The following is an 8655-nucleotide window of genomic DNA, read 5'->3' on the forward strand; positions in this document are numbered from 1 at the left end:
TGCGAGCTTGTTACATATACTTTTAGATTTTCATTTATCATGTCTACAGAAATACCCTTTATCTCCAAATACTTTTCAGCTGCTTTGATTATTATCTTGATTCTTTCTGTCCGGCTATCAGTTTGAGCAGAACAGTTGACAACTTCTGCCATAAACGACACAAATGACACTGTCTGTGATCTTTGATATCTCTTTCTTTTCATCCTGTTTGCTTTTCATTTTTTGTTCAGGTAATGATACCCTACTACTCCCTACTTCATTCTTCTTTCCAACTTTCTTTAGCGCTTCAGAATACGATATCCCTTCCTCGACTCTGACCGTCTGAACTTGCGCCGCCTGCTTCCTCACCTTACATCCTCCGTATCCCGCACTGTGCTCTCCTCCGCAATTACAGCATTTGGGACTAATTTCTTGCCCACATTGACCATATTCATGTTCACCCCCACATCTTGCGCATCTCTGTTTACCTCTGCAAACTGCCGCCACATGCCCGTACCTTTGGCACTTATAACATCTCAGAGGAGGAGGAATATATGGCCTGACCATATAACTTACAAATCCTAAGAAGACTCTGCTAGGTAGCTTATTTTCATCAAAGTGAATCATGACTGAAAGACTGTCAATTTTTTCATTGTTTCTAGTACACTTCAATCGTTTCACGTCGAACACTGTCGCTCCAGTTAAATTTTTCTTAATCGTTTCAACTTGAACATCAGGAGATACTCCTGATATTACTCCTTTAACCCGTCTTTTGTCTTCTGGAATTGAACAAATAACTTTTTGTCCTAGAACCGATTTTATTCCTAGAGCCACTTTTTGTTGTCTGTTATCATTACAAAACAACAAAAGTCTACCTTCTCTTAAAGTCTTAACACTTTCCATCATTCCGATCTTTTCCTTCAGTGCTTTAGACAGTTTCAACGGGTTAATTGCATTCAAAGATCCAGCAGCAAACTTCATCAATACCTTATACTCTTCTTTTCTTTTCCTTGACATATGACTTCCATTCTCACTGTCTGTTTCAGATATATTTCCACTAATTTTCTTTCTTTTCCTATTTACCACTACATTCCATTCATCTCCATTACCTCCACTTTCCGCGCCACACAATTCATCCTCCATTTCCGGATCACTTCCGGAATCAACGCCACTTCCTACCATGCACGCTCCAGTCACAGACCAGCTGTTGCCAATCTGCCCTCAGCTGGACTGAGTCTCGTCCTGCTGGGAGACGGCATCACAGTATGTTAAGGGGCGTAACATTTCCGTCACACGCTTGAGGTATTTGGCCAATCACAATGCACTGGATAGCTGGCCAATCAGAGCACACCTCGCTTTTTTAGAACATTGAGCTTTGTAAAAATCGACGAGTTTCAGAAAGGCGGGGCATAGAGGAGAAACAATAATGTACATTATATGGAAAATAATGTGTTTTTTTAACCTTAAACCACATAAACACATTTCATTACACCAAATACACAACATAATGTTCTTTTTAGCAACGTCATATGACCCCTATAACTTCAGGTGCGCTTTTTCAAATGAAGATATGCCTTCTTCTTATTATTATCATCATCATCATCATCATCATCATCAGACAGTATTACGCTAGTAGTAGTAGTAGTGTTGCCTAGTTCTTATCATATTATTATGAACGATTATGCACAACATGGAGCAAGGCTGAAGCAAAACTCTGCAGGACTGTGGCTCTCCAGGACCGACGCTGACTATTCCTCTTCATTTTCATCTCACTTCATTTTCTTTTATTCAGTCACATTTATTACAATTCACTACAGTTGCACTACAGACAGTTCCAATTCAGTATTATCGGTTATCAGTGATATGTGTAGCCTATGTAATGTGTGACAAAGTGGCAATTAAACATATGCTATTTCAAGTGTTAAATGCAGCTAAAATAATTATAAAAAAAAAAAATTCACGCTTGCATAGATGGGTCGTTTTTGACCCATGTGTGTAAACTTGATGTAGTAACACAATTGTGTTTTAAAACCTTTGATAATTAGAAAATAATAATTTGTGTTCACTGAAAAAATATATTTTGAATATTCATGGATCATGGAATTTATAGATCAGGTACTATTAAATGTTGACATGAACTGATTTCACAAGATATACAAAAAAAATGGTAGGCTAAGTATTTTTTTTAAACCTTATTTACGCAGGCTACTGTTTGAGGAAATTATATATCATTAGGAAGTCTAATTAAATGCCACATTCCTACTATTCTAACACTGCTCAAAGGTATGAATTTATTAGCTTCTTTTTTGAGGAGTCATTTATAGCTGAAGTTGTGTGTGTGTGTGTATGTGCACATTAGCAATTATAGGCCTCCACATTAATACACGTATATTAGTATCCATAAAACATCAACTTTCATCTCATTCTTATTAATGTAGATTTGTTTTAGAAGACTGTAATTATCTAGGCTAATTTTTTTTTCAATTTAGTAATTGATCTAGGATAGAATTCCATATTAATAGACAATCTGTAGCTGCAAGTCATGAAATTACTGAATAACAACACAATAAACAAAATAATACGATTATTGATAAGAACATGCCACTGAGAAGCTTCTGTTGCTATTCTAATGATGGATCTAATTTAGGGGTGTCCAGACTCTGTCCTGGAGGGCCACTCTCCTGCACAGTTGAGCTCGAACTCGCCTCAACACACATGCCAGGCAGTTTCCATGCATAAGACCTTGATTATCTGGTTCAGGTGTGTTTAATTGGGATTGGAGCTAAAATCTGCAGGACAGTGGCCCTCCAGGTGCACTGGAGCACCTCTGGTGTAATTTTACCTTTTAACTTAAAAATAAAAAGCAGTGTTGTCTTCTACACAAATGTAAAATCAGTTTGTCCACAAACACCTCCTTAACAAAAGAGAAACACAAATTAAATGTTATATAGCCTATTTAACATAATACAATGTCACATATCACTATTTTCAGACCTCGAAACTACAGAATGTTAATATTTTGATGAAATGTCAAAACCAAAAATGAGCATAGCCATTCAAATGTGTTGATACAGATTTTTTTGGTAATATATGGGAATCTTCCCTTCCCTCCACAGTAGCGCTTTTGCCCTTTAGAGGGTGTATCTCTTTCCGAGTGTGCATGACTCACCATCTTGCAAAGAGAGCTGCGTGTCATGAACTACGTATTGACCTAAACTTTTCGAAATCTTAATAATGTTTATTTTTTGCTGAGTTGTATAGAAGGAATAGTCTCTCTCTCTCTCTCTCTCTTGAGGCAGCTCTGGTAAGTGTTTCCCTTAATTAGTTTGTAGCCTATGCTTAATTAGCAATCTTAAAATTGATTCAAATATGGACTGATGTAAAAAAAAAAAAAAAAAAAAAAAATTAATATTGAAGTAGCCAAGCAATAACAGTCTTAGCAGACATGATACTTTGTGATAACTGATAACAGCAGGTTATCCAATAAGGTTATTGTAGATTAAGGTAATTTATAATAAAACGAAAAGACAATTTGTAGTTAAATCATAGATGGTAATTAAAATAGTAATTAAAACGTAAATGTAATTTATATGTTCTGTATTTTCTAGTTTATTGACTGTGCTCTGGAGACAGTTAACAAGGAAGGAGGGGTGTAAATCGCGTCGTCCCCCCCTAAAAATGTCATTACAAACCAATCTGTGTATTGTAAATAATATAATGGAAATAATAGTGTAAGTAGTAAAACAATATACACGCAAAAAAGCGTTTTAAGGTTAGAAACGTTTTGACTCCCCCCTCACTTGCCTCACAATTGTTTGGTCCACTGCCTGCTTTCCCCCTTTACCTCACCATTACACCGTTGAGTCCGTTGGTTTGGTGGGAGAGAACAGAGTGCTTCAGTAGTTGTGTAAGTAGGCTGTCAAGGCTATTTTTCAATTTTAAACATCGGATGAAGTGATTCTTTCTCTTTAATACAGATGATGCTTGATAATTAATAAATTAATCATGACAAAAAAGGATGATATCCAATGTAATTTTCTATGAGCGATTAAGGTTACCTAGTTTAGCTTGTTTAATACCATAGCTTGTTGGATAGTCACCCACTACAACTAATAAGCCTGTGTGTGAACTGATATTAATAGACCTACCGATGTGTTGGGTTTGCTTAATATGATATTAAGTGCAGTGGGCTTGCTGCGGTTGAATATCTAAATAAGAGACGTCCTCAGTCCCAGACGAAACCTAAAATACTGTGTGGAGGATGCTAAATAATTGAATAATTATAATCTGACTGCGTGGTGAACCTATAAACTGAACTCATATTTAAACATGGTCTCCATGCTATGTACACATGCTGTACACCTATCTATCCTTACAAGTAGCCTACAATTTTGGCTGTATTATGTGTGTCCCCTTCAAAAATTGCTCTTGAGAAATGTTATGTTTATTGTCCCCCCTACTTTTAGCTGAAATTTACGCCCTTGGCCAGGAGATCTTATTCCCAGGTCTAGTTCTGTCGGAGTTCACAAACCACAATTTCAAATCAGTCTTAACTGAATATGTGACCATTTATTTTCATGCTCATATATTCAGTTAATATTTATTGGAAATGTTGGTACATTATCAACGCATATTTGCTAGATTTATGGCGAACATCCAGCAAAATGTTTTTCAAAGTTGCGCTAACTTGCAAAAATGTGTCCTAATTTAGAAGTGCAGCATTCAGCTTTTATTATCTCTGGTGGCTACACGAGTCCCTGTTAATTAACTCCATCAATAGCGCATTATGAAATTGTCAGCTGGCCTGTTAGTTTTCGGACCACATATCTGTCCACATACAATGTCTTTCGCAAAATACATTTCAAACCCTTAATAAAGGTTTGATTAAAACTGACTTGGAATGATTTCAATTTCAAATCGAGGCTGCTGGACTGGACTGATGTTTTGAAATTGTGCTAGCCTTCTGTTCCAGCGATTTCACAGCAGTTCACACAGTGTGGACATACACTTTTTTTTTTTTTTTTTTTTTTTAATTGCAAAACTTGTAGAAACATACAGAAACAGGGAAGCGAGACATGAATATATTCCAACAAAAAGCAAATATAAAAATAAAAACAGAAAACAAATATTCTGTATTTGCATGTCAAATTAATTATTATCGATACATAAAAGTGCAAAAATAAACTTACATTCTTTTAGAAAAGTTGTCATAATACATCAAAAGTCTGGCACTCTTTTTGTTATTAGTAAGTCTAAGAGATGAAACGAGAGAGTCCAATTCAACAAGAAAAATGGGGAAAGACAAAGGAGATTTAAGCCATTTTTGCTTATGAATGAAGAATTTTGCATTCAATATAAGAAAATTAACAACATATTCAACAGATAATAGCTTTGGATTTTCATAATAAAAGATAACATCTTTGAGGACGAAGGTATGGGACACATTTGTAAGGTTAGAAACATAGGTGCTTAAGTCAACCCATAATTTGTTGGTAACACCACAATCAAAAAACAAATGGGGAGCGGTTTCCAGTGTGGACATACACTGTGTTCCAAATTATTATGCAAGTGATAGCAATAGGATTTAATTAAAATAACAATTCTGAATTTACTTTTTTCAAATAAACTGTTGTATTTCTCATATTTCATACTTTTCATCTTCAGAAAGATCTTTGTTCCTCAACATATTGCATGAGAAATGTGACTTGCTTCATAATGTGGAACAACCTGTTTAAGTATTTTTTAATTTACATTAAGAAGAACTGGCAAACTATTCAGATTTATACCAGTTATCTAAAAATATATGAAGAACAAAATAAAGAAACACTTTAATTAAAAAACTAAAATTAATTTACTGAAATCCTGATGATATGTCACTTGCATAATAATTTCAAATACAGTGTATGTATAGATGTCAATACAGATAAAAGATTCAGACACAAACCACTTTTCATCTTTTTTTTAGTAGTTACAAGTGGAAAAGAAAGTAACCAAATGGGTATTAGTAAAGCATATAAATATAAAGAAATGATAATGAAAAAATGTTGTTATAACAAAAATAATTATTTACACAGATGGCAAGCCCAGTTACTATGTTTTTCATTCTCAAAGCCAGCAGGAGTCATGTTAAGGCATACCTCATGGAACCATCATTTGCATGCATGACATTCAATCTAAAACACACACACACACACATGTATATATATATATATATATATATATACAGTGGGTACGGAAAGTATTCAGACCCCCTTAAATTTTTCACTCTTTGTTATATTGCAGCCATTTGCTAAAATCATTTAATGTTTTTTATTTAAATTTTCTTTTTTAAATACTTACCCAGTCAGTTGTTCGACCGCCTCCAAGGGGTTGTGTCAAAGCGCATAAACCACAACAGTCATCCTTTCTGAACACTAAAAAGTGCATAGATATCAATATAGTAACAGGGTTACAGAAGACAATAAGAGTGTCATGATGTCATATTGTTCCCCTTCATTTCAGGCACCTGAGGCTGTCAGGATTTCCTCAGCCATCTTCCTACGTAGTCCCTCCATATTGGTCACAGAGGAATTGATGACCAAGTGGGAGGGAACTTCTGGGAAACTAGAGACAACCTCCCTTGCCATCTTTGAACAATAGTTATAGTGAAATGAAAGAATGAATTGTATTTCGTGTCTCAACTATAATGCTTACCATTTGAGCAAAAAATACCTGCATGACAAATACGCCGCAGCTATGTGAATCCTGCTGCCTTGTGTGCTTAATTGTGGCCCCTCTCCACTTAATGTCCATCCACTCTTTTTTACCATGGCGAACGAACCTCATTTTAAAGTATTGACTTATATGACAAATAAATATATGACATTTAGGGGTAATACAGTTAAAGTAATTAAGAGTAACTAGATATGGGCTTAATGCTTTTATTTTAGCAGTGTTTTTTTTTTTTACCTAAATCTGACTGCAGCTTGCTTAGAGTCCTTCTCCTCATCAATTCCTTGTGGATCAATAAGGTAAACTTGACTGGAAAGATGCATGTAGATACTAGAAAAAAGAGAGAAACCTCTTTAAAATTACAGTTCAGCTTTGACCACATAACTATGAAGAAGGACTTATATTTTGAAAGCTTTCACCAAAAACTTCCAGTGGTTTCCATGTACATTTACGAAACTGATAAGTGCTTGATATTTTCCATAGTCCACCTGAAATGTTTGATATTGTAACATTATTAAATCTTTTTAAACTTTTTGTTTTTTCATATCTTCAATGTATAACAATACAATACCTTTCGCAGGCTCTGCCTGCACACTGCATCTCGGTTTCCAGACAGAATCACACCAGCAGAATAATGATTCAGCAGGTAAATGCTACTGTCTTTTCCCATTTTATTAAGTAAGGTTTGGAAGTAACATTCAATTACCTTGATGAAAAGAGCACATTTATATAAGAAATACATGAAACATGCATATTAGACATAAAGGTAACTGTAAGCTTTTCAGATATGTACAATATTTATGGTGTACTTTTAAATCATGCCAGTTTGAAATGATAATAGCTCATGAATATTCTTGCCTCTCCCATGAGCCACTTGTGAGGTTGTAGAGTTTTGAACTCTGAGTGATGGAGGGTGTACGTGGTCTTTTTTTCTGCTGATGGTACAACAGCAACCACCACTTCACACTCATTTTTGCTCCAAAGGTATTCAATCTGCAAGTAATATTTTTAATGTAAGAAAGATGTGAAATGCATTGAAATTATTTTTATAAATATAATAATATGAAGTAATACCTCTTCCATTGTGTCTTCAGCAATTTGTTCTGTATTATCTGGCTCAGTATTGTACTTTGGTTTTGGTTCGTGTTTTGTTTTTGACAGGTCCATTGCTGTGTCTGGAATCATCTGGCTGGTATTGGTGCTGATGTGTTTAATTCCTGGACTTTGTGATGGCTGTGGCAGTACTTCAGGTGGGTCAAAATATTTTGTCCTGTGTTTGTCCTGTTTTCTCTATGTTTTCTCTGCCCATTCTTCTTTCTGGCTGAAGAACTTTTTTTTAGGTTCTGGATAACGGTAAGGCAGTAACAGATTGTGGTTAATTATGTGTTCTTTGTATCTGCCTTGGAGGGATCCATACATTTTCTGTATGAAGTCAGCAGGACGCAGGTACTTTTTCTTTTTGAAGGATGCTCTGTTTAACAATCCAAAACCACTGTTCCACATGTGGCCACTTTCCCTAGTTTTGGATTGTTGGCTGACTGTAGTTGTGCTGGTTTCAGAAAACCGGCTAAGATCCCCAAGAAGAACTCCACTCCAGAGGGTGAAAATGCTCATGTAGTTGTTCATGAGGAAGTCGATGAGCTCTGGACAGAAAAGGTTATTTTTTTTCCCTGTCTTGCTACTGAGGTGGAGGCTCTTGACCCTGTCCAAAACTGCAGTAAACAGTGATGTAAATGGTGATCTGCCACACACTGAAGTTGCATTTTCATCTGTTTCTGTGGTCTCTGGTATCGTTTGTGTCTCATTTATGTTTATTGTGCTCTTCATTATTTTTAGGTCCAGGGAAGTTGTGGCTGCATTCACCACATCTGTCTCCTCTTCTGATGTGAAGAGCACACACATATCTTCGAATACAGCTGTTGCCTCTTCTAGATGTGTGCTGTTTAACAACAAGGCAAAGCAGTA

At 35.6% G+C, this 8655-nt stretch overlaps 1 long non-coding RNA gene across 1 annotated transcript; it reads left to right on the forward strand.

Moving 5' to 3' along the window:
* The first annotated feature begins 6808 nt into the window (after positions 1-6808).
* On the forward strand, positions 6809-8287 carry LOC107713575 (uncharacterized). The gene is made up of 4 exons (XR_001636906.1): positions 6809-6989; positions 7271-7336; positions 7852-7940; positions 8250-8287. It is a non-coding gene; the product is annotated as an uncharacterized LOC107713575 (long non-coding RNA).
* The last annotated feature ends 368 nt before the right edge of the window (positions 8288-8655 follow it).

This window comes from Sinocyclocheilus rhinocerous, unplaced genomic scaffold, assembly GCF_001515625.1.
Source record: "Sinocyclocheilus rhinocerous isolate Xijiao unplaced genomic scaffold, SAMN03320098_v1.1 scaffold1440, whole genome shotgun sequence".
In the NCBI taxonomy this organism is placed as follows: Eukaryota; Metazoa; Chordata; class Actinopteri; order Cypriniformes; family Cyprinidae; genus Sinocyclocheilus; species Sinocyclocheilus rhinocerous.